Below are 26335 nucleotides of genomic sequence, written 5' to 3' on the forward strand. Positions count from 1 at the left end.
ACTCAAAGACCAGTAAGATCCCGTGCTGGACATCCAATGCCAAACAACTAGCAAGACAGGAATGCAGGCCCACCAATTATCAGAGAGGCTGCCTAAAATCATAATAGGTCACAGACACCCCAAAACACAACACCGGATGCGGATCTGCCCAACAGAAAGACAAGATCCAGACAAACCCACCAGAACACAGGCACCAGTCCTCTCCACCAGAAAGCATACACAACCCACTGAACCAACCTTAGCCACTGGGGGCAGACACCAAAAACAATGGGAACTACGAATCTTCAGCCTGCCTAAAGGAGACCCCAAACACCGTCCACAAAGCAAAATGAGAAGACAGAGAAACACAGAGCAGATGAAGGAACAAGGTAAAAACCCACCAGACCAAACAAATGTAGAGGAAATAGGCAGTCTACCTGAAAGAGAATTCAGAGTAATGATACTAAATATGATCCCAAATCTTGGAACTGGAATGGAGAATATACAGGACATGTTTAATAAGGACCTAGAAGAACTAAAGAGCAAACAAACAATGATGAACAACACAGTAAATGGAATTAAAATTTTTCTAGAAGGAAACAATAGCAGAATAACTGAGGCAGAAGAATGGATAAATGACCTGGAAGATAAAATAGTGGAAATAACTACCACAGAGCAGAATAAAGAAAAAAGAATGAAAAGAATTGAGGACAATCTGAGACACCTCTGGGACAATGTTAAACACACCAACATTCGAATATAGGGGTCACAGAAGTAGAAGAGAAAAAGAAAGAGACAGAGAAAATATTTGAAGAGATTATAGTTGAAAACTTCCCTAATATGTGAAAGGAAATCGTTAATCAAGTCCAGGAAGTGCAGAGAGTCCCATACAAGATACACCCAAGGAGAAACATGCCAAAACATATATTAATCAAACTATCAAAAATTAAATGCAAAGAAATAATATTAAAAGCAGCAAGGGAAAAACAACAAATAACATACAAGGGAATCCCCATAAGGTTAACAGCTGATCTTTCAGCAGAAACTCTGCAAGCCAGAAGGGACAGGTAGTACATATTTAAAGTGAAGAAAGGGGAGAAGCTACAACCAAGATTACTCTACCCAGCAAGGATCTCATTCAGATTCGACAGAGAAATTAAAACCTTTACAGACAAGCAAAATCTAAGAGAATGCAGCATCACCAAACCAGCTTTACAACAAATGCTAAAGGAACTTCTCTAGGCAGGAAACACAAGAGAAGGAAAAGACGTACAATAACAAACCCAAAACAATTAAGAAAATGGTAATAAGAACATACATATCAATAATTACCTTAAATGTAAATGGATTAAATGCTCCAACCAAAAAACACAGACTGGCTGAATGGATCTGAAAACACGACCGGTATATATGCGGTCTACAAGAGACCCACTTCAGACCTAGGGACACATACAGACTGAAAGTGAGGGGATGGAATAAAATATTCCATGCAAATGGAAATCAGAAGAAAGCTAGAGTAGCAATTTTCATATCAGAAAAAAAGAGACTTTAAAATAAAGACTATTACAGGAGACAAAGAAGGACACTACATAATCATCAAGGGATCAACCTAAGAAGACATAACAATTGTACATATTTATGCACCCAATATAGGAGCACCTCCATACATAAGGAAAAGGCTAACAGCCATAAAAGGGGAAATCGAAGGTAACACAATCGTAGTAGGGGACTTTAACACCCCTCTTTCACCAATGAACAGATCATCCAAAATGAAAATAAATAAGGACACACAAGCTTTAAATGATACATTAAACAAGATGGACTTAATTGATATTTATAGGACATTCCATCCAAAAACAACAGAATACACTCTTTCTCAAGTGTTTGAGGAACATTCTTCAGGATACATCATATCTTGGGTCACAAATCAAGCATTGGTAAATTTAAGAAAATTGAAATTGTATCATGTATCTTTTCCGACAACGCTATCAGAATAGATATCAATTACAGGAAAAAATCTGTAAAAGAATACAACCACATGGACGCTAAACAATACACTACTTTATAACCAAGAGATCACTGAAGAAATCAAAGAGGAAATTAAAAAATACCTAGAAACAAATGGCAATGAAAACATGATGACCCCAAACCTATGGGATGCAGCAAAAGCAGTTCTAAGAGGGAAGTTTATAGCAATACAATCCTGCCTCAAGAAACAAGAAACATCTCAAATAAACAAGCTAAACTTACACCTAAAGCAATTAGAGAAAGAAAGAAAAAAAAAAAACCCAAAGTCAGCAGAGGAAAGAAATCATAACGGTCAGATCAGAAATAAATGAAAAAGAAATGAAGGAAACAACAGCAAAGATCAAAAAAACTAAAAGCTGATTCTTTGAGAAGTTAAACAAAAGTGATAAAACCATTAGCCAGAGTCATCAAGAATAAAAGGGAGAAGACTCAAATCAATAAAATGACAAATGAAAAAGGAGAAGTAACAACTGACACTGCAGAAATACAAAGGATTGTGAGAGGTTACTGCAAGCAACTATATGCCAGTAAAATGGACAACCTGGAAGAAATGGACAAATTCTTAGAAAAGCACAAACTTCCAAGACTGAGCCAGGAAGAAATAGAAACTATAAAGAAACCAATCCCAAGTACTGAAATTGAGACTGTCATTAAAATCTTCCAACAAACAAAAGCCCAGGACCAGATGGCTTCAAAGGCAAATTCTATCAAATATTTAGAGAAGAGTTAACACCTAACCTTCTCAAACTCTTCCAAAATATAGCAGAGGGAGGAACACTCCCAAACTTATTCTATGAGACCACCATCTCCCTGATACCAAAACCAGACAAAGATGTCACAAATAATGAAAACTACAGGCCAATATTACTGATGAACATACATGCAAAAATTCTCAGCAAAATACTAGCAAAAAGAATCCAACAGCACATTAAAAGGATCATACACCATAATCAAGCTGGGTATATCCCAGTGATGCAAGGATTCTTCAATACATGCAAATCAATGTGATACACCATATTAAAAAACCTGAAGGATAAAAACCATATGATCATCTCAATACATGCAGAAAATGCTTTCGACAATATTAAACAGCCATTTATGATAAACCTCTAGAAAGTAGGCATAGAGGGAACTTTCCTCAACATAGTAAAGGCCATATATGACAAACCCACAGTCATCATTGTTCTCAATGGTGAAAAAGTGAAACCATTTCCACTAAGATCAGGAACAAGACAATGTTGCCCACTCTCACCACTATTATTCAACACACTTTTGGAATTTTTACCTACAACAATCAGATAAGAAAAAGAAATAAAAGGAATCCAACTTGGAAAAGAAGAAGTTAAGCTGTCACTGTTTGCCACTAGATGACATGATTCTATATATAGAGAATCCTAAAGGTGCTACAAGAAACCTACTAGAGTTAATCAATGAAGTTTGTAAGGCGGCAGGATACAAAATTAATGTACAGATATCCCTTTCATTCCCATACACTAAAGATGAAAAGTCTGAAAGAGAAATTAAGGAAACACTCCCATTTACCCATGCAACAAAAGGAATAAAATACCTAGGAATAAACCTACCTAAGGAGACAAAAGACTTTTACTCAGAAAACTATAAGACACTGATGAAATAAATCAAAGATGACACAAACAGGTGGAGAGATATACCATGTTCTTGGATTGGAAGAATCAACACTGTGAAATGACTACACTACACAAAGCAATCTACAGATTCAATGCAATCCCTATCAAAATACCAATGGCATTTTTCAGAAAACTACAACAAAATATTTCCCAATTTGTATGGAAACACAAAAGACCCCGAACAGCCAAAGCAATCTTGAGAAGAAAAACAGAGCTGGAGTAATCAGAATCCCTGACTTCAGACTATACTACAAAGCTACAGTAATCAACACAGTATGGTACTGGCACAAAAACAGAAATATATATCAATGGAACAGGAGAGAAAGCCCAGAGATAAACCCAGACACATATGGTCACCTTATTTTTGATAAAGGAGGCAAGAATATAGAATGGAGAAATCACGGCCTCTTTAATAAGTGGTGCTGGGAAAACTGGACAGCTACAGGTACAAGAATTAAATTAAAAGACTCCCTAACACCACACACAAAAATAAACTCAAAATGGATAAAAGACTTAATGTAAAGCCAGACACTATAAAATTCTTAGAGGAAAACATAGGCAGAACACTCTATGACATCAATCACAGCAAGATCCTTTTTGACCCACCTCCTAGAGAAATGGAAATAAAAATAAAAATAAGAACATGGGACCTAATGAGACTTAAAAGCTTTTGCACAGCAAAGGAAAACGTAAACAAGATGAAAAGACAACCCCCAGAATGGGAGAAAATATTTGCCAATGAAGCAACTGACAAAGGATTAATCTCCAAACTTTACAAGCACCCCCTGCAGCTCAATATCAAAGAAACAAACAAGCCAATCCATAAATGGGCAGAAGACCTATTAGATATTTCTCCAAAGAAGATATACAGATTGCCAGGAAACACATGAAAGAATGCTCAACATCACTGATCATTAGAGAATTGCAAATCAAAATTACAATGAGGTATCATCCCACACAGGTAAGAAGGGCCATCATTCAAAAAATCTACAAACAATAAATGCTGCAGAGGTGTGGAGAAAAGGGAACCCTCTTGCACCGTTGGTGGGAATGTAAATTGATACACAGACACTATGGAGAACAGTATGGAGGTTCCTTAAAAAACTAAAAATAGAGCTACCATATGACACAGCAATCCCACTACTGGTCATATACCTGGAGAAAACCATAATTCAAAAAGAATCATGTTCCACAATGTTCATTGCAACTCTATTTGCAATAGCCAGGACATGTAAGCAACCTAAGTGCCATCAACTGATGAATGGATAAAAAAGATTTTGCACATCTTCAATATAAAATGGAATATTATCAGCCATAAAAATAAATGAAATTGAGTTATTTATAGTGAGGTGGATGGACCTAGAGTCTGTCATACAGAGTGAAGTAAGTCAGAAAGACGAAAACAAATACTGTATGCTAACACATATATATGGAATCTAAAAAAAGAAAAAAAATGGTTGGGAAGAAACTACGGGCAGGACAGGAATACAGATGCAGACGTAGAGAATGGACTTGAGGACATGGGGAGGGGGAAGGGTAAGCCGGGACGAAGTGAGAGAGTGGCATTAACTTATATATACTACCAAATGTAAAATAGATAGCTAGTAGGAAACAGCTGCATAGCAAGGGGAGATCAGCTCAGTGCTTTGTGACCACCAGAGGGGTGGGAAACGGAGGGTGGGAGGGAGATGCAAGAGGGAGGAGAAATCGGGATATATTTATATGTATAGCTGATTCACTTTGTTATACAGCAGAAACTAACACACCATTGTAAAGCAATTATAGTCCAATAAAGATGCTAAAAATAAATAAATAAATAAATAATTTATACCTCCCCCAAATTAAGTCTTTTTAAAAATAAATAAATAGGGCTTCCCTGGTGGCGCAGTGGTTGAGAGTCCGCCTGCCGATGCAGGGGACGCGGGTTCGTGCTCCGGCCTGGGAAGATCCCACATGCCGCGGAGCGGCTAGGCCCGTGAGCCATGGCTGCTGAGCCTGCACGTCTGGAGCCTGTGCTCCGCAACGGGAGAGGCCACAACAGTGAGAAGCCCGCGTACTGCAAATAAATAAATAAATAAATAAATAAATAAATAAATAAGGGTACTCAATAACATGGTAACTCTAAACCTAAGTATTTTCAATACTACAGCAAAGGTAAATGGATTAATGTCTCCTATTAAACTGTAATTTTTTATATTATGTGCAACTAAAATTTTTTTCCAATATACAGGTAAAATAAAATAATTACTTTAGAAAGGTGAAAACATTCCATGCATTTAAAAACAGTAAAACGATAAGCATATGATATGCATCTTAGATAAAGTAGTGTTTAATTTCAGAACAATTTGTCATTATTGTAACTAGTACTAGTATCCCAATTTCTTGAAAATATTTCAATACTTTTTCTATTTGAAAAAATACTTTAATATTTTTTTCTTTGCTCTTTTGTGGTCTAATACATGGTAAGTATTTAGCTGCTAACATAACTTAAAAATATATGTTGTTTTTTACAGCCAAACAAAACTGAATCAAGAAGAAATAGATAACTTGAACAGACTGATCACTACAAGCAAAATAGAAACTGTAATTTACAAAAACTCCCTACCAACAAAAATCCAGGATCAGATGGTTTCACAGGCAAATTCTACCAAATATACAAAGCAAAACTTACACTGATTCTTCTCAAGCTCTTCGAAAAGATTGAAGATTAAGGAATACATCCAATGACATTCTATGAAGCCACCATCACCCTGATATCAAAACCAGATGGGGGGGGGACTTCCCTGGTGGCACAGTGGTTAAGAATCCATCTGTCAATGCAGGGGACATAGTTTCAAGCCCTGGTCCGGGAAGATCTCACATGCCGTGGAGCAACTAAGCCTGTGTGCCACAACTACTGAGCCTGTGATCTACAGCCCATGAGCCATAACTACTGAGCCTGATAGCCACAACTACTGAAGCCCACGCACCTAGAGCCCATGCTCTGCAAAAAAGAAGCCAGTGCAGTGAACAGCCCGCACACCACAACGAAGAGTAACCCATACTTGCCACAACTAGAGAGAGCCCGTTCACAGCAACAAACACCCAATGCATCCAAAAATAAAGAAAGAAAGAAATTTACTGAAAAATAAAAAAACACAGATGGGGACTTTTCTGGTGGTCCTGCAGTTAAGATTTTGCCTTCCAGTGCAGGGGGTGTGGGTTCAATGCCTAGTGGTGGAGCTAAGATCCCACATGCCTCACAAATAAGAAACCAAAACATAAAACAGAAGCAATACTGTAACAAATTCAATAAAGACTTAAAAAAAAAACAACACAGAGAAAGACACTAGCAAAAAAGAAAATTGCAGGCCAATATCTCTGATAAATATGGATGCAAAAATTCTCAACTGAATATTAGAAAACCCAATCTGACAGCACATAAGAGGATCATACACCATGATCGAATTTGATTCACCCCCGTGTCACAAAGTTGTTTCAACATATGCAAATCAATCAACATGATACACTCCATCAACAAAGGAAGAACACAAAACAAATGATCTCTCAATAGATGCCGAAAAAGCATTTGAGAAACTTCAACATCCATTCATGATAAAAACGCTTACTAAAATGGGTATAAAGGAAACATCTCAACATAATAAAAGCTATTTATGACAAACCCACAGCCAATATAATATTCAATGCTCATGACAAAATATCAAAGAAGCACGGAAAAGTAATGGAGGAGATGGAGAAACTTCTCAGTGTGCAGGTGCAGGATCAACATCAGCACTAAATCCTGCTCAGCTTATGGTGATTCAAGAGAAAGCTAAAAGCCTTTATGAAGACTTGAAGAAGAAACACGGGAAAGAATCAGAGGGCATATTTTTTAATGCCAGCCATGGCTGGTTTCATCGGTTCAAGAGTAGAGCCAACCTCAACAAGATAAAAGTAAGTGGAGAGGCAGCAGGTGCAGATAGGGTAGCTGTCCAGGAACTTCCTGAAACACTTTGAGAAATTATTGATAATGGTGTGCATTTACCCAACCAGGTGTTTAATGTGGATGAGACACAACTGTACTGGAAGAGGATGCCAGACCGAAGTTACATCAGTAAGAAGGAAAAGTTGATGCCGGGCTGTAAAGCAGCAACAGATAGGCTAACTGTTGTTTGGTGGAGATTCTTCCAGTGATATGAAGCTGAAGGCTCTCTTAGTTCATCATTCAGAGAACCCAAGAACCCTTAAAAACATAGCCAATGACTCTCTTGCTATTGTGTGGAAGTGTAACCCCAAATCCTGGATTACACAGGCCACGTTCCAGGACTGGTTTTGCCAACACTTTATCCCAGATGTAGAGAAATATTGCTCGGAGAAGGACGTCCCAGAAAAACATTCTTTTGCTGCTTGACAATGCTCTGGGCCACGCCCCTTTCATGGATGACTTTTCCCAACGTCAAAGTAGTGCATCTGTCACCGAATACTGCATTGCTCATCCATCCTATGGACCAGGAAGTTATAGCGACTTTCAAGAAATATTATTTATGTCACACTTTTTGTCAGGCAGTAAAGGTAAGTGAGAAATCAGGAAGAACCTAGGGACAATTTTGGAAGGACTATAACATCTACAAGGCCATAAAAAACATTGACTTTGCATGGTGTGAGTGTATGTTGGTCACCATGAATGGGGTTTGGAAGAACCTTTGCCCACAGTTTGTTCATGATGTTTGTGGACTTGAGAAGGCAGATCAGAAGTCTGAAGAGGTCTTCAGCAACGTAGTGACCCTCAGCGAGAAGCTGGAGCTAGATCTGCAAGAGGACGATTTCATTGAACTCCTTGCTGTGCAACATGAGGAGCTTACTGATGGAATTGGAGGCGCAGAGAAAGGATGAAGAGGGACAGGAGGAAGAAGAAGTAACTGAAGAACTGAAGAGATTCACGACACAGAAAATGCCAAGGGCATCTTCTAAATTTGAGGAGGCACTGTTAGTTTCTGAGGCACAGGGCTCGAACCTACAATGGTACCCAAAGGTGGCAGCAGCCATTCAGAAGGCAAACCAGTGCTACCGTGTCATCATCTATGATGAGAAGAAACGAGCTACGACCCAGACATCAATGGATCAGTTTTTCAAGAGGGTAGATAGAATGAAATCCAGCAAGGAACCAGAACCTGTGTCATCAATGTCAGGTATGAGTGAAATTGGAGCTTGCCCCGTCTCCCACTGCTGATACTCCTTCACCTCTACCATCTCCCACCTCCTCTCCCTCCTCCAATCAGTAACTCTTCTCACCTGTTCCCTCGATGCCAGCCCCAGGATCCCAGCTGTTGTACTGTATTACTGTACTTTTCAAGTTACTGTACTGTAAGACTAAAAATGTCTTCTTTGTTTTTGTGTTTGTTTCTTATATACTGTTTGTGTGAAAAGTATTATAAACCTATTATGGTACAATACCATATAGCCGACTGTGTAACCTGGGTACCTCGGCTAACTTTGTTGGACTTACAAACAAATTGGACTTACAAACGCACTCTTGGAACAGAACCTGTTCATACGTAGCGGACTTACAGTAAAAGCAAAAAAGAAACAGGGACTAATCAAACTTATAAGCTTTTGCACAGCAAAGGAAACCATAATCAAAATGAAAATACAACCTATGGGCTGGGAGAAAATATTAGCAAATGATGAGACTGACAACGGCTTAATTTACAAACTATACAAACAGCTCCTACAACTCAATAACAATAGAACAAATAACTCAATGGAAAAATGGGTAGAAGACCTAAATAAACATTTCTCTAAAGAAGACATACAGGTAGCCAATAGGCACATGAAAAGATGCTCATCATCACTAATTATTAGAGAAATGCAAGTCCAAATTACAATGAGGTATCACTTCACACTGATCAGAATGGCCATCATTAAAAAAAATCTACAATTAACAAATGCTGGATGGGGTATGGAGAAAAGGGAACCCTTCAGCACTGTTGGTGGCCATGTAAGTTGGTGCAGCCACTATGGAAAACAGTATGGAGGTTCCGCAAAAAAACTATAAAGAGAGTTCCCATATGATCTAGCAATCCCACTTCTGGACATATATCTAGACAAAATTATAATTCAAAAAATATATAAAACCCTATGTTCATAGAAGCACTATTTATAATAGCCAAAACATGGAAACAACCTAAATGTTCATTAAAAAATGAATGTATAGGGGCTTCCCTGGTGGCGCAGTGGTTGAGGGTCCGCCTGCCGATGCAGGGGACGGGGGTTCGTGCCTGGGTCCAGGAAGATCCCACATGCCGCGGAGCGGCTGGGTCCGTGGGCCCGTGGGCCGTGGCCGCTGGGCCTGCGCTTCCAGAGCCTGTGCTCCGCAACGGGAGAGGCCACAACAGTGAGAGGCCTGCGTACCGCAAAAAAAAAAAAAAAAAAAAAAAAAAAAGAATGTATAAAGAAAGTGTGGTATACGTATACAATAGATATTACTCAGACATAAAAGAGAATGAAATAATGCCATTTGCAGCAACATGGATGGACATAGAGATAATGATACTAACTGAGGTAAGTCATAAAGAGAAAGACAAATACCATATAATATCACCTACATGTGGAATCGAAAACAGGACACAAGTGAACATGTCAGCAAAACAGAAACAAACACACAGATATAGAAAACAGAGTTGTGGTTGCCAAGGAGAGAGTGATGGAAAGATTGGGAGTTTTGGAATAGCAGAAGCAAACTATTCTACATAGGATGGACAAGCCACAAAGACCTACTGTACAGCAGAGGAAACTATATTCCGTATCCTGTGATAAACCATAATGGAAAAGAATATATATATATATATATATATATATATATATATATACATATATATATATGACTGAATCACTTTGCTGCACAGCAGAAATTAATACAATAATGTATAAAGGCTGCAGAGGGTGTGGAGAAAAGGGAACCCTCCTGCACTGTTGGTGGGAATGTAAACTAATACAGCCACTATGGAGAATATGGAGGTTCCTTAAAAGCTAAAAATAGAACTACCATATGACCCAGCAATCCCACTACTGAGCATATACCCGGAGAAAACCATAATTCAAAAAGATACATGTATCACAATATTCACTGTAGCACTATTTACAATAGCCAGGACATAGAACCAACCTAAATGTCCATCGACAGATGAATATAGAAAGAAGATATGGCCTATATATATAATGGAGTATTACTCAGCCATAAAAAGGAATAAAATTGAGCTATTTCTAGTGAGGTGGTTGGACCTAGAGTCTGTCATACAGAGTGAAGGACGTCAGAAAGAGAAAAACAAATACTGTATGTGAACACATATATATGGAATTCAGAAAAATGGTACTGACGAACCTAGTGACAGGGCAGGAATAAAGACACAGATGTAGAGAATGGACTTCAGGACACAGGGCTGAAGGGGACACAGGGACGTAGTGAGAGAGTAGCACTGACATATATACACTACCAAATGGAAAAGAGCTAGTGGTAAGCTGCCGCATAGCACAGGAAGATCAGCTCGGTGCTTTATGTCCCCCACAGGGGTGGGATAGGGAGTCTGGGGGGGAGCCTCAAGACGGGGGGATATGGGGATATATGTATACATTAAGGTGATTCACTTTGTTGTAAAGCAGAAACTAATACAGTGTTATAAAGCAATTATACTCTAATAAACATGTATTTTAAAATACCACAACATTGTAAATCAACTACATTAGAAAATATTTCTTAAGTGAAAAAGAATTTTTGAATGTATGTTTTATTGTGTGTGTACCACAGGTTCAATATATATGAATTATGTCAAATTGATTACATTGTTTTTCAAAATAAAGAATTTTTGATATTCTACATCAGCTGCATAATATAAATGCAGAAAAACTATATTATTTTTTTCTAAAGTTCAGAAATACCCATTTTGCTCATTCAGTATACTATAAACCACTAACTGTTAAAAAGGGATTCATGACCTCTTTCTTCCAAAGAAATATTTCTGCATTCACACAAGTTTAATAGAATGTTCCACCATGAACTGGCTTCCCACGTTAGAGACACGAGATTTGCATCCTGAAATCTCTTTCTTGCAAAAATGTCCAAGTAGCATCCTAGCATTACAGAAAAGAAATGCTTTTTGCCAGATCTCAAATTACATACAACTTTATCACGACATCATGTATGTTTTTTTCCACACACACAGACTGCATTTTATTTTTACAAGAGAAAAATCAACTGACACCAAACATTGTAAATGGATGACCACAGCAAAAGCAACAATGACTGTAATTACCAAACATGAAACACACTCATACTATTGTCATAATATTGACATTCATTCCAGGAATCCTCCACAGCTCCTTTATTTTGCAGTGAAAGACACCATGTTTTTTTTTTTTTTTTTTTTGGCAGTACGCGGGCCTATCAGTGTTGTGGGCTCTCCCATTGTGGAGCATAGGCTCCGGACGTGCAGGCTCAGCGGCCATGGCTCACGGGCCTAGCCGCTTCGTGGCATGTGGGATCTTCCCAGACCGGGGCACGAACCCGTGACCCCTGCATCGGCAGGCGGACTCTCAACAACTGCACCACCAGGGAAGCCTGACATCATATATATTTAAATTATCAGCACTCACCTGAGATCTTCAAAAATCAACAAAAACATAATTTTGTGCTCTTTCATTTATTCTGGTTCTAAGTGCTCATTTCTAAACGAAAGTATTTAAGTATGTTAACGTCATCTTATAACATCATATTTCAAATGACTACCGTCTCTCCAAAGATGCAATATGAGGCACTCATAATTAGGCTCTCCAAAGATTTACTCTGTATTACACTTCTGTATTACACTTCTGCTGAACTTCACACTGTTCATTAACTTCACACTGTTCATTATTCTCTGAGAATATTCTTTTTCTTGTATGCCCATCTCACATGCTCTTTCATTTCATGAAGTTTTTTCCTACAATTTTATGCCTAGTTTATTTCTGAGAAAATGCATTATTCCAGATTGATAATTATAGACACAAAGACTTCTATATAATTCCCTGAGAGTTTCAAAAACTCCTTCTTCTTTTTTTTTAAATACCTAGATTCTGAAGCTCTCCACAAAGCATTACTAAAATTGCATTTACATAGTATCTACATATTAATCACACATTAATGCATTTACAATTGTATTATGCTTTATGGCTAATTTTGGAGCATAAATGTAGCTGTCTTATTTACCACCCTCTTGGAAATCACTTTAATATTTGCACTTAGGACTTGAAAGAGAATGGATAAATAAAAACCTGAAGAATATGCAAATACAATTTATATATTTCTCATAAAATTAGGTGATTATCTAACCTTTATCCAGAAAAAAGAAGAGCCCACATACTCTGCAGTCATGATACTCGAGAATGTGTGGTCTTCCAGCAGGAAAACATGCAGTAATCCACGTGGCAGAGTTTACCTATGACCAGCTGGGGTTAGTGTCCTATGCATTCCTTACATGCAACATATCAGGAGTGGCCAAACTGAATTTGTCAGTTGTGGCAATAAGTATAATGAAGATTTGTAGCAGGTCATGCTCATATATGCAGCACAGGTACAATCAACATTTTGCTCAATTCTGGTAGATCTAAATCTGTATCTGTTACCTTGTCTTTAACGAGGAAATGTCAGAACTGACTTACCAAAAAAAAGTGTTTTGTTTGTTTGTTTGTTTTAATTACAGTCACGGTGAGTAAGACATAGCTCAGAACAACTAATGTGACTTAGTGATTCTCTCATCAGGAAATGCAGTTTCTACTTCCCTGTTTATTCTCCACATCTTGTAGTAAGTTAAGTTTCAGTGAAAGATAAATCTACAGGGTGAAAAGAAAAGAAAACTTACATGTGTTGATAAGATCATTCTGACAGGTTTTGCCACGTATGTCAGTGTTTCTGGTGATGGACACAAGCTAGAGCTCCCTACTCTGACATTTTCACTGATGTCATTCCCCTTGACCCTCAATTTGAAAGTGGATAAAAATGTTTTCTATGTTTTCTTCTTTAAGAAATTAAATAAAGAATGCTGTCTAGACATGATCCTCTAATGACTTTCAGTCAGTGGTCATCAAGAGAAGAAAAGCACAGAATCTCATCCCCACAGAAGGGTGACATTCAGTCAGGTAAGAAAATTCTCCCCAAAATCAGAGCTTCATCTTTAACATTCAATCAAAGGCTTTCCCAGGTGCTTCATACTCTGCACTCAGCCTTACCATATGGGATTGGCTCTGAGAATCTCACACCAGATGACTGACAAACATGTCATAGTACACTGATCTGGGACCAGATCCTGCCTCTCTTAATGATCTCCCGCAGGGACATTGCAATATTCTAGGATATTTCCTGGAGCCCTCTACTCTATACAGGTACACTTCCAAGTAGAAACAGAAGCTTTGATTCTCACTGGGACCCCTGCTCTGTCCCACCAACCTCTCTAGAAATATGATGTTCTAATCTCTCCTGATCAGAACATTGCACGGTCTCTCACTGTGCTAATTTAGTAAAGGTAAAAGAGAAACAAGAAAGAGCAAACTATGCAGGGAGCAATATATAAGATTCCTTTACTTAATGTATTTATCTGATATACACAAATATTGAGAAATATAGATTCATTTCATAATGGTCAAGAAAAGAGGAGGAGGAACCTCCATGCCAACAGTATATATAAATTGGAATCAATCCTGCATAAGCTCCAGCTAAAGCTTAGCTACGAGGTACTAACTCTTCTCATAAAGAAGCAATAGTTCTCCATCATTTGAAGCACACTGAGGACTCAGACAGCTGGACGCTGAGGGTGTAGTCTCCTCACTCGAATTCTGTACCTGCATCACAGAGCAATGAAATATTCCCAAAGAATTATTAAGGATGAGGTGGGGAGCCGAAATAAAAAAGATGAATCCACAGTCTGCCCTACCATCCGTTCTGCTGGATATTACCACCATCTTGGCCCAGTATGACCTTCCCACTTTTCTCTGGGCCTCCCTACTTCCCACCTCCATCCTCTCATTATATCTTACCTACACTTGGAAACGACTGTAGTTTTTCCACTGATCTTCATCAACAAGCAATCCAAATAGCAACTGTGTATATAACTCCTTAGAAACCTCAGGTCTGACTCAGTAATACATGACCTTCGAAGTCAAAAGTTTTCCTAATTCCCTTTATTATTATTTTTTCCAATTTCCATGTACTTACACTCTCAGGACCTCCACTGTCCTCAGGTTCGTCCTCCCTGCAAAATCTGTCAACTTAGACATAGACTTAAGTACCACCCTCTAATTATCTCCTAGGGAATCCAGTTTTTAAAAAAGCCTCAGCAAGCCTTATGGACTTTATTAAAGACTCTTAAAGATAACCCATGGGAGATAGCAGTACACCCACAGATATCTATTTAATACACCCTCAGAGGAATTTTTTTTCTCTTTTATAAAGTCTCTTCTGTCCAATGAAGACTCTCAGCTCTTCTTCTTCAACATATGCAGTGTCTCACCCTTCTGATTACTCTCTGCTCTATCCCAGGTCCACTCCCTTTCCTGATATTACATTCTTTCCCAATTTTGTATGTTAGTAACATCAAATAACATAAAGTATAACATGTTCATTATTATAAAGTGCACCGTTCAGTGATATTAAATACATTCATATTATTGGGCGATCAACATCGCCATTTATCTTTCTAATTCTTTTCTATGTTTTAAAACTGTAACTCTATATCCTTTAAACATAACTTTCCTTTTTGTTCCATAACCACCTGAAAAGCATCATTACCCCCCCAATTTCTATGGTTTTGACTACACTAAGTACCCCATATAATTGAAATAAGTAGTTGCATTGTTATGACTCACTAAAAGTCACAAAAATGGCATATTTGGTAGCTAAATTTCCTCAGGATTCATCCATGTTGTAGCATATTCCTAGATGTTTTCCTTCTTAACACTGAATAATATTGTATTATATGGGTATACCACACTTTGCTTATCCAGAAACTAGTGGATGAACATTTAGGTTGCTTTCATATTTTAGCTACTGTGATTATTACTGCTGTATACACTGGAGTACAAATATTACTTTAAGACCCTGATTTCAATTCCTTTGGGTATACCTCATAGTAAAAATTTCCTGGATCATGTAGTAATTCTATTTTTCAATATCTGAAAAATTGCCATACTCTTTTACAAAGCAGCTGTATCATTCTACATTCCCACTGACAGAGCACAATGCTTCCAACTCCCTCACATCCTCACCAATACCTGTTTTCTGCTTGTGTATGTGTGTGTGTGCTTGTGTGTGTATGCATGCACACAAATATATAAACATGCATTTAATGATATGGAGCATCTATTCAAGTGCTTAGTCATTTGAACATCTTTTTGAAGAACCATCTCTTCAAGTCTTTTATCCATTTTTGAATCAGGGTGTTTGCTTCTTGTTGAGTTGTAGGAGTTCTCTGTATATTCTGAATAGAAATCTCTTGTCAGATGACTTTCAAATATTTTCTCCCATCTTGTGGGTTGCCATTTTATTCTGATTACATTCCTTTGATACACATTTTTTTAAATATGTACTGCAAATTGTTTATTTTTTTGTTAGCTGTACCTTTGTTGTTCCTTCGTTTCATATTGAGGAAATCACTGCCAAATACAATGTCATGAAGCTCTTCTCCTGTGTCTTCTTCTAAGACTTTTTATTTTATTAGGTCTTATATTTAGTTTTTTGATATGTTTTCATTAATTTTTGCATATGATGTTAGGTAAGGGTCCATCTTCCTTCTTTTGCATGTTGACAACAAGACTTCTCAGCATCATTTGTTGAAAATACTATCTTTCTACTTTGAAAAGACTTGGCAACTTGTCAAAACCCATTTAGCCATATATCAGGGTTTATTTCTGGGTGTTCTATTCTATTCTATTTGTCTTGAATAAGGGGAAAAAATAGTATAACCTATCCAGGTTGATGAAGAACATAAAGAAAGACCAGGACTGAGAATTAGGAGGGCAATATAAAAAAGCAGGGAGTAAAAGACAGTGTGAGAGAAGATCTTGTACTTTCAAGTTCATGGAAATATGATCATGTTAAATCACTAAACACCTGACTTTGAACAATACCGTAAATGTGCTAGCAAGAAACGTAATACTTACCCATCTCTGGGAAATACAGTATGGGCAAAAAGATAAACTACACACAAATATATTAAAAAGGGAAGGGTTTTCATGGTGTGAGAATATTGTGGGATTTGAAATACAATTTACTTCTGTTCTACCATTGTCTCTAAAATTTATCAAAGTGTATATACAAGCAATTCCAATTCTGGTAATGTGCTTGACAGGTTTAATATGAACTTCAGCAGACCAGTAAATGTACATTCATAGTAGGACTCTTCCCTAATCCAAAAAACAAAACACAAAAACTGGAAAGACTAGAGTTCACTTTGTCAACACACATACAGATGCAGCGATGGTTAACGGTCCAAAAAAAGAAGGTGAGCATGGGTGCAAGAGGTTAATCCCCAGTCTGGTGTGGGGTGCAGAGTTTGAGGGTAAAACCCGTAGAAAATGCTTTTGTTCTATCCTTGATTTTTGAGGTATGGAAATTCACAGGTCACTACCTTCATTTCAAAATGAATGAATGCACTATTCAATTTTTTTTAAAACAGGAGAAGTAAACATGAGTGATAATAAATTTTAAACTGTCGCTAGTCAAATAAGATACTAAGAAAAATTAAATCATATGATTTAAGAATGAAGTGGAGAGATTGTCTAAGATGGTAGCATTCAAAGACCCAGAGCTTGATGCCTCTCATGGGCACACCAAAGTCACAACTGTTTACAGAACAGCAATTGATGAAAAAGGCCGGGACCTACCATAAAAGATGTTTTAGAGCTAAAGATATAAGGAAGGCACCTCGGCAAGACAGGAAGGAAGGGCAAAATCTCAACAGAGTCAAGACCCATCCCCCCAGGTGGGTGGCCCACAGATGGGAGAATAATTACAATTTCTGAGGTGCACCCAGGTGGCAAGGGGTATGAACCCAACATCAGGCTCCCAAGCCCAGGGACCCTGTGCTGGAAAGAAGGGTTCCTAGAAAGTTGGGCTTTGAAGACCAGTGGTGCTTATTTTCCAGAGAGCCAGAGGGTTGTGGGAAATAGAGATTCCACACTTAAAAGATGCTCACAGGGCTTCCCTGGTGGCTCAGTGGTTGAGAGTCCACCTGCTGATGCAGGGGACACGGGTTCGTGCCCCGTTCCGGGAGGATCCCACATGCCGCGGGGCGGCTGGGCCCGTGAGCCATGGCCGCTGAGCCTGCACGACCGGAGCCTGTGCTCCGCAACGGGAGAGGCCACAGCAGTGAGAGGCCCGCGTACTGCAAAAAAAAAAAAAAAAAAAAAAAAATGCTCACAAAATCCCACATGACCCGAGAATCAGAACGGAAGCAGTCACTTGAATGGATCCTGGGTCACACCTACCTCCTGATCTTGGTGAGTCTCCCAGAGAGTCCAGAGGCAACTACAGCACAGCCTCAGGGACATAGACACTGGCAGCAGCCACTTGAGGGAGCTCCTTCTACCTCGTGGCCACTGGTACCAGCAAGCATAATTTCAGAGTCCTCCCTCTGTCTTTTTAGCCTCAGGGTCTAGCCCTACCCATTTCCACCAGACTATAGACACAAGTACTAGGATGCTGCAGGCCAAGCAACTAACTGAGCAGGGGCATAGCCCCATCCACCAGCAAACAGGCTGCTTTCAGACCCTCTCAATGCACAGCTGCCGCTGGACATGGGCCCAGCAACCAAAAGCCCCAGGACCAGCCTCCACACCTAAGTGGAGAGGCACCAGCCCCAGAGTCCTTGGCCCCTCTGACAAGTGAGCCTTCTCTGGCCTTGGAATCAGTCTCACCGTCGGCAGGTGATTACTGCACAGGGACTGGATGGAGCTTGGACCTACCCAACAGCAAATCTGCTCTAGCAGTGGGATCAGCCTCATACACCAACAGGCACACACCAGCTCCAGGAATACCACAGCCCAGCAGCCTGTGTGACCAGAACACTCACTTGCAGGCCACAAGCAGCCATGCACTCACTTGGGTCTTGACCCTGCCCATCAGAATGACAGCACAAGATTAGGGATACCCCAGACCCTGCAGACAGCTGTGTCAGGAACAGTGATCCAACACCAACTCTGAGACTCCTGGGCCCTGCAGCCAGAACTCAGGACCTGTGTCTTCCTCCCAGTAGCCAGCATCACCCCAGTGACTGGGCACTAGCCCTGATATCACCTGGACTGCAATTCTACCCATAAGTGAACCAGCACTAGATTTGGCGTCCCACAGAGTCGTGCAGCCAACTGCCTTATGATTTAGCCTCACCAAGCAGCACAGACAGCCTCCATACAAGGCAGAGTCTGTCAAACAAACAGTCTGGGGGCAGCCAAGCCTACCAGACCACCCACAGTAGTCAGCCCACCACAATAGAAGAGCCCAAGTAGCCAACATAGGGGGTACACCTAGAACATATAGTTCTAGTGACCAGGGGACAGTGGGCTTCTGGGACACATAGGACCTCTCCTACAAAAGGCCACTTCTAGAAGGTCAGGAAATGTAACGAACCTACTACATACATAGCAATAAAAACAGCAAGTTAAGAAAAATGAGGTGACACTGAAACACGATCCAAATGAAGGAACAAGATAAGAACTCAGAAGAAGATCTAAGTGAAGTGGAGGTAGCCAATCTCCTCAAAAAATAGTTCAAGGTAATGACTATAAAGATGATCAAAGAACTCAGGAGAAGAATGGACGACCAGAGCAAGAAGGTACAATTTTTTTAAAAAGAGTTAGAGCACTAAAGAACAACAAAACAGAGATGAGGAATACAATAACTGAAATGAAAAATACACTAAAAGGAAACTACTGTAGACTAAATGACACAGAGGAATGAATCAGAAAACTGAAGGACAGAGTACTGGCAATCACTGAAGATGAACTGTAAAACAATAGATTAAAATGAAATGAAGAAAGTTGAACAGACATGTGAAACATCAAGTGTACTAATATTTGCATTATACTGGTCCCAGAAGCAAAAAGGAAAGAGAAAGCAGTGTAGAGCATACCTGAAGACATAAGAGCTGAAAACTTCCATAACCTGGGAAAGAAAACAGACATCCAAGTCCAGTAAAAACAGTAAGGCCAAAACAGGATCAACCCAAAGAGGACCACACCAAGACTCATTGTAATTAAAATGGCAAAAAAATAAAGATAAAAAGACACTATTAAAAGGAGCAAAGGAAAAGCAACAAGTTACAAACATGCGAACTTGCATTAAGTTATCAGCTGACTTTTCAGGATAACCTCTGCATGCTAGAAGGGAGTGGCATGGTATATTTAAAGTCATGAAAGGGAAAAGCCTATAACCAAAAATACTCTACCCAGCAAGGCTCTCCTTCAGATTTGATGGTGAGATCTAAAGTTTTACAGAGAAGCAAAACTAAAAGAGCACAGCATCGCCAAACCAGCTTTATGAGAAATCTTAAAGGGGCTTTTCTCAGTGAAAAAGAAAAGGCCATGACTGAAACATAAAAATTAGAAAAGGAAACTTACTAATGGAAAAACCTCATTGGATAAGGCAAATATTCAACAAAGGCAGTAAATCAACCACGTACACAGCTAATAGGAAGGATGAAAGAAAACAGTAATAAAATCATCTGTATTCACAATAAGAAGTTAAGGGACACACAGAACAAGTAGATGTAAAATATAAGGTCAAATTCAGTAACTGTGGGGGAGCAGAGTAACAATGCAGGGTTGTTAGTGTCCATGTGAAACTAAGAGCTCAGCAACTGAAATAATCACACACACACACACACAACTGAAAGAAATCCAAACATCATATTAAAGATAGTCCTCACATCACAGATGAATAAAAGGGGAAGAAAGGAACAGTGAAGAAATTAAAGAGGGATTCTAAAAATACCCAAGAGAAATGAAAATGAACACACAGTGATCCAAAATCGATGGGACACAGCCAACGCAGTTCACAGGGGGAAGTTATAGTGATACAAGCTTATTCTTAGGAAACAAGAAAAATATCAAATAAACAACCTAACATTACACCTGAAGGAATTAGAAAAAGAAGAAAAAAACAAAACTCAAAGCTGTCAGAAAGAAAAAAATTAAGAAAACAATACCATAGGCAATCACACTAAAAATAATAAGATACCTAAGAACAAACACACCTAAGCAGGTAAAAGACATGTACTCAGAAATGTATCAGCCATTGGTGAAAGAAGTTGAAGGCAACAGAAAAAGATGAGAAAATATAGCAGGTGCATGGACTGGAAGAATTAATACTGTTAAAATAACCATACTGCCAAAGACAATCTACAGATTTAATGCAATCCCTATCAGAATACCAAAGCATTTTCATAGAACTTGAAAAAGTAATTTTAAAATTTGTATAGAAACACAAAGACCCCAAATAGCCAAACAATCTTGAGAAAGAACAGAGCTGGAGGCATCAGGCACCTTTACTTCAGATTATACTGCAAAGCGACAGTAATCAAAGAGCATCGGACTGGAGCAAAAACAGACACAAAGATCACTGGAATAGAATAGAGATTCCAGAAATAAGCCCACACACGTATATTTAATTGATTTGTGACAAAGCAGGCAATATGGAGAAAGAACTGTCTCTTCAATAAGTGGTACTAGGAAAACTGGTCAGCTACATGGAAAAGAATAAAATTAGAGTATTTTAGCACACCGTATATAAAATTAATGCAAAACTGAATAAAGACCTAAATGTAGGACCATAAAACCCCGAGAGGAAAATACAGAACATTCTTCAACATAAATGATAGCAACAGTTTTGCGTTCAGTCTACTAAGGCAAATGAAACAAAAGCAAAAATAAACAAATGGGACTTCACTAAACTTAAAAGATTTTGCACAGCAAAGGAAACCAAAGACAAAATGAAAAGACAACCTGCTGAAGGAGAGACAATATTTGCACATGATAAGAGGTTAACACCAAAAAGATGACCAAGCAAGGGTTCATATCTAAACTACAGAAACAGCACATACAACTCAATATCAGAACTGCACCCAAAATATTTTTTTTAAAAATGAGAAGACCTAAATAGACATTTTTCCAAGGAAAACATACAGATAGACAGCCAGAATGCACAAAGATGCTAAACATAGCTAATCAGCAATAAAATGCAAATCAAAACTATGAGATATATCACCTCAGTCTTGTCAGAATGGCTGTCATCAAAAAGGTCACAAATAACAAAGGTTAGTGAGGATGTGGAGAAAGGGAAACTCTTGTAAACTCTTGATGTGAATGTGAAGTAGTGCAGCTACTGTGGAAAGAAGAATGGAGGTTCCACAAAAAACTAAAAATAGAACTACCATAATATCCAGCAATTTCCCTCTTGGGTATATCAGAAGAAAACAAAAACACTATTTAAAAAAAAATAACTGCACACCAATGTTCATAACAGTGTTATTTGCCATAGCCAAGATATAGAGTCAAACTAAGTGTTCATCAATAGGTTAGGGGATAAAAAATGATATTTATGATGACTTCAGCAAAAAATGAAATGTTGCTATTTGCAAGAACATGGATGGACTTGGAGGGTATTATGCTTAGTAAAATAAGCCGCAGAGAAAACAAGCCTGGTAGGTTACCACTTACACGTGGCATCTAAAACATTGAATACAACAACAACAATGAAACAGACTCACAGATTAAAGAACAGACTAGTGGTTACCAGCAGGGAGAGACAGGGTGGAGGAGCAAAATAGTGGTAGGAGATTCTGAGAAAGAATCCACTATGTATAAAATCAATAATCTACAGTGACGTTCTGTATAGCATGGGGAATAGAGCCACTCTTTTATAATAAGTATAAATGGAGAAGAACCTAAACATTTATGAATCACTATGTTGTACCTCTGAAACTAATATAATAATGTAAATTAACTATAGAGCAATAAAATATAAAGTAAGAAACAATAAAGGAGAGACAGATTATTAGATAGAAATCAATTAAATAAACACAAGTTTTGGAAATCAAGGAATTAAAAAACAACATGTAAGACAACATTGGCCTTTAAAGTGTACGATCTATTCATTTAAAAGAAATCATTTAAGTGGCGAAAAATGGTACCATTCTCACAATTTTGTATATCTAGGATAAATTATTATCTACAAAAATATGTTACAAATATTCACTGAAAAAGAAAGAGAAAATTTGGATTAACCCATTTTAGTATACAAATTTAATATCAAAGTCTCTATGTAACATTGATGTGAATAAGTTCTGTTAGCCACTTCTAGTTTCTTTGTGATGTAAAATCTTTTAAAGCATAAAAATCAGCCTTTCTACATCATTCCATTAGACATACATAGAAGTTAAAAGAAATGAGAAGACAGAAAAATCAACCAGGAAGGTGAATTTACTGAGAAACAGCCATTCGTTCTCCCTCTTCCTTTGCTTTTCCTCCTTTTCCAGGTCTCTTTCGGTTCCAATCAAGAGAAGTCTTGAGAATTCTGAGAATATTTCTTTGAGGGCTTCAAACCACCATACCTACGTCCTCTGCCACAACTACACACACGGGAACAAAAATAAACCTCTGCTATCTACTCGAGTAGGAGAGGTTCATGCAAAATAAACTCCTACATGGAGACCAACAGGTGGGTTTTCTACCTGTTCTTTATAATGTCCTTCCATTATAGTAAATCCCACACATTATGAGGCAGAAGGGGTTATGTGAGCTCTTCCTTGAAGTCAAAAACCTTGCATTCATCTCAAGTACCTGGTGATCATAGGGTAAAGCCAGGGAAGGTGCCATCACCCTTTGGGGGGAGCGGTGAATGGGCTTCTGCAACCATGCACCTCCTGATGAACAGATTCTGAAGAAACAAAGGGCGGTCACACCGCAGCCAGCCTGTCAGACTGTCGGGCCACTGGGCAACCCCACCAGTCTGGAAGTGCCCCATAAGTTGCTCAAAGCAAAACTCTGACCCCCCGTGAAGCCAGGCAATTTGGGCCAGAGAGTCAGAGGAGACCGGTAATCAACTCCTCCTCTCTGCTCACCTCCTTGGGGTTACAGCAACCCCATCTCCAAACCCAACTCTGATCCTGGAGTGCCAAGGTGGGAGCGCAGGTGGGTTCTGCCGGTGCTTCAGCACCTTCTGGGAAGCCCCCTAGTTTGAATATGATTTGAGTTTGATCCTGAGAAACCATCAGAACTTCCCACCAGAGATAAATGAGGAGATTCTGGCCTTTATTAGTGCGCACGGTGAACCCGGTCGTCCTGGCTGTACTTGCCAACCCTCCTATTTTACGCACCTATGTTTATCCACCTTCCTCCCTGTGAGTACCTTTCACTAACCCTGAGCTCAGACTCCTGACCTATTACAGTGACTTTTTCAGTCTTTCTTTAAAAATGGACAGGTAGGGCTTCTCTGGTGGCGCAGTGGTTGAGAGTCCGCCTGCAATGCGGGGGACACAGGTTCATGCCCCAGTACGGGAGGATCCCACATGCCGCGGAGCGGCTAGGCCCATGCGCCACAACTAGTGAACCTGCAGGCCACAACTACTGAAGCCCGTGTGCCTAGAGCCGGTGTTCCACAACAAGCGCAGCAAGAGAAGCCACTGCAATGAGAAGCCCGCACACCACAACAAAGAGTAGCCCCCGCTCGCCGCAACTGGAGAAAGCCCGTGCACAGTAACGAAGACCCAACACAGCCAAAAATTAATTAATTAATTGATTAATTTTAAAAAGTACTATATCCTTCTATACAACTTCTCTGGGAAGAACAGAGATGGCGTGGGAGAGTGAGAAAGACCAATATTTAGTGCACATCTCTCATGCAGGTGCTCTGCTGTCTCAGATACATTTATCCCCACTTTACAAAGGAGGAAATAAGCTCAGAGAGGTTTAGTAATGTTCCCAAAGCCAAACAGCTATTGAGTGGCAGAACCAAGATCTGAACCAAGTCTGTTACCTCCAAAGCCTAAGTCCTCATCACAACAAAACTCAATTAATATTTACATTTATCGAATTACATTGCAGCCTGGGGAGTTCTTGGCACAATCCTGAATAAGAGTGAGAAAGAAAAAAATAGCATTGTTCCTACAGTCAACCAAAATTTTTTGAGCAGCGGCTAGATGCCTGGTCCTTTTTGGGGTTCAGCAGTGATCACGACAGGAAAAGTCGTGCTTTCATGAACCATGTAGTGGGGAGGAGAGACGGGTGCAACTTGGGTGAGGGATTTCACCTTGCTGGGCCTCTGTTTTCTCATCTGGAAAATGGGATGGGTGTTCCTCATTTTCTGGGATTGTCCGGCTGGACATTCTCTGATTCCATAAGAAGCATTTGTTTTCCTGTTTCTTTAAAATTCATTCAAGCCATGAGCCGTGATGCATGTTGTTAGCTGCTCCCCAAATCACTCTTCCCCACCCTTTTCCTGTGATCAGGTCTTTCCCGAAACATGACTCACAATCAGTCAAGTCACAGAACCTAAGGGGCACCCAGCAGAAAAATTCCAACCCTTGCTTCTCAGGAGCTCTGTGGTCTACCTGCCAGGTAAACTTAACTCACCTGGGACAAGGTGGCCATCCCTGGTTTCACATCAACATGATCTCAGGCACAGACCTCCTTTTTTTCCATTTGGTCTTTAAGTTACTTGTTGAAACAACTGTACAAATATGACAAAGGTATAAAATCAGGCATCTTCTGCCCCCAGCGCCTACTAATACATGATGTTCTGCCACTTTAATGATAAAGATAGAACATTTCAACATTCTGCTGCCCTCATTATTTGTCATTTTTGTTGATATTTCTATTGAATACATCTTTCAATATTTTAACAATGGAACATTTATTTAGGTTGCTCCAGACCCAGCCTTTAGTGGTAAGGGGTTTGTTGTTATATTTCTGTTATGTTTCCTTTAAAAACCATTATCCTATTTAAATGGATTAAGTCAATTCTATAGGCATGTATCTTATGATATTCATGAAGTTAATACATAGAGGGCAGTGGTACAAGTTGATCGCACTTGAGAACCTCTAGTAGCACAGTTAAGTGTAAATATTATCTACATGTAAACCAAAGTACATGCCGAGTGAGATTCTCCTACCCTCTTCACTCTGTGCCCCTCAAGCCTGTGAGAAATGGAATATTTCTTGCCATCTCAGTAAACAAAGGATATCACGGTCATCAGCCCTTGCAGCCCTCCAGTGTGAGCCGCGAGCCCTGAGGATCTCAGGATATGCAAATACAGAATGCAGGCCCCAGAGCGCTGAGGTGCATATGAAAGGAAGGAATTCAGGGAGCCCAGACTCTGGCACCTTCGCATAGAAAGAAAAGCGCTGCATTCCTCACGTGGGAAGAGCCGGTTTTCCTTAGTTAACAATCACCTGCTGATGGTCCCCATTACCTGCGCCAGTGCCCTGCCCTATCCCCTCCCCCGGTACTTTAGCTCAGGGAGGAAGGAGGGCAGAGGGACTCCGCTGAATAAGGGGCCTGCGAGCCTCGGGAGGAGTTTTTAGCCGCTTTCCCCGCAGTCGTGGGGAGGCGCGCTGACGCTGCAGCCGGGCCCTGCGCCTCCCTTGCCCCGTTTCCCCTCAGGACATTCAGGCCGACCCCCTCCCCA

The sequence above is a fragment of the Mesoplodon bidens genome (assembly GCF_964165515.1).
Source record: "Mesoplodon bidens genome assembly, chromosome: 12".
NCBI classification, from domain to species: domain Eukaryota; kingdom Metazoa; phylum Chordata; class Mammalia; order Artiodactyla; family Ziphiidae; genus Mesoplodon; species Mesoplodon bidens.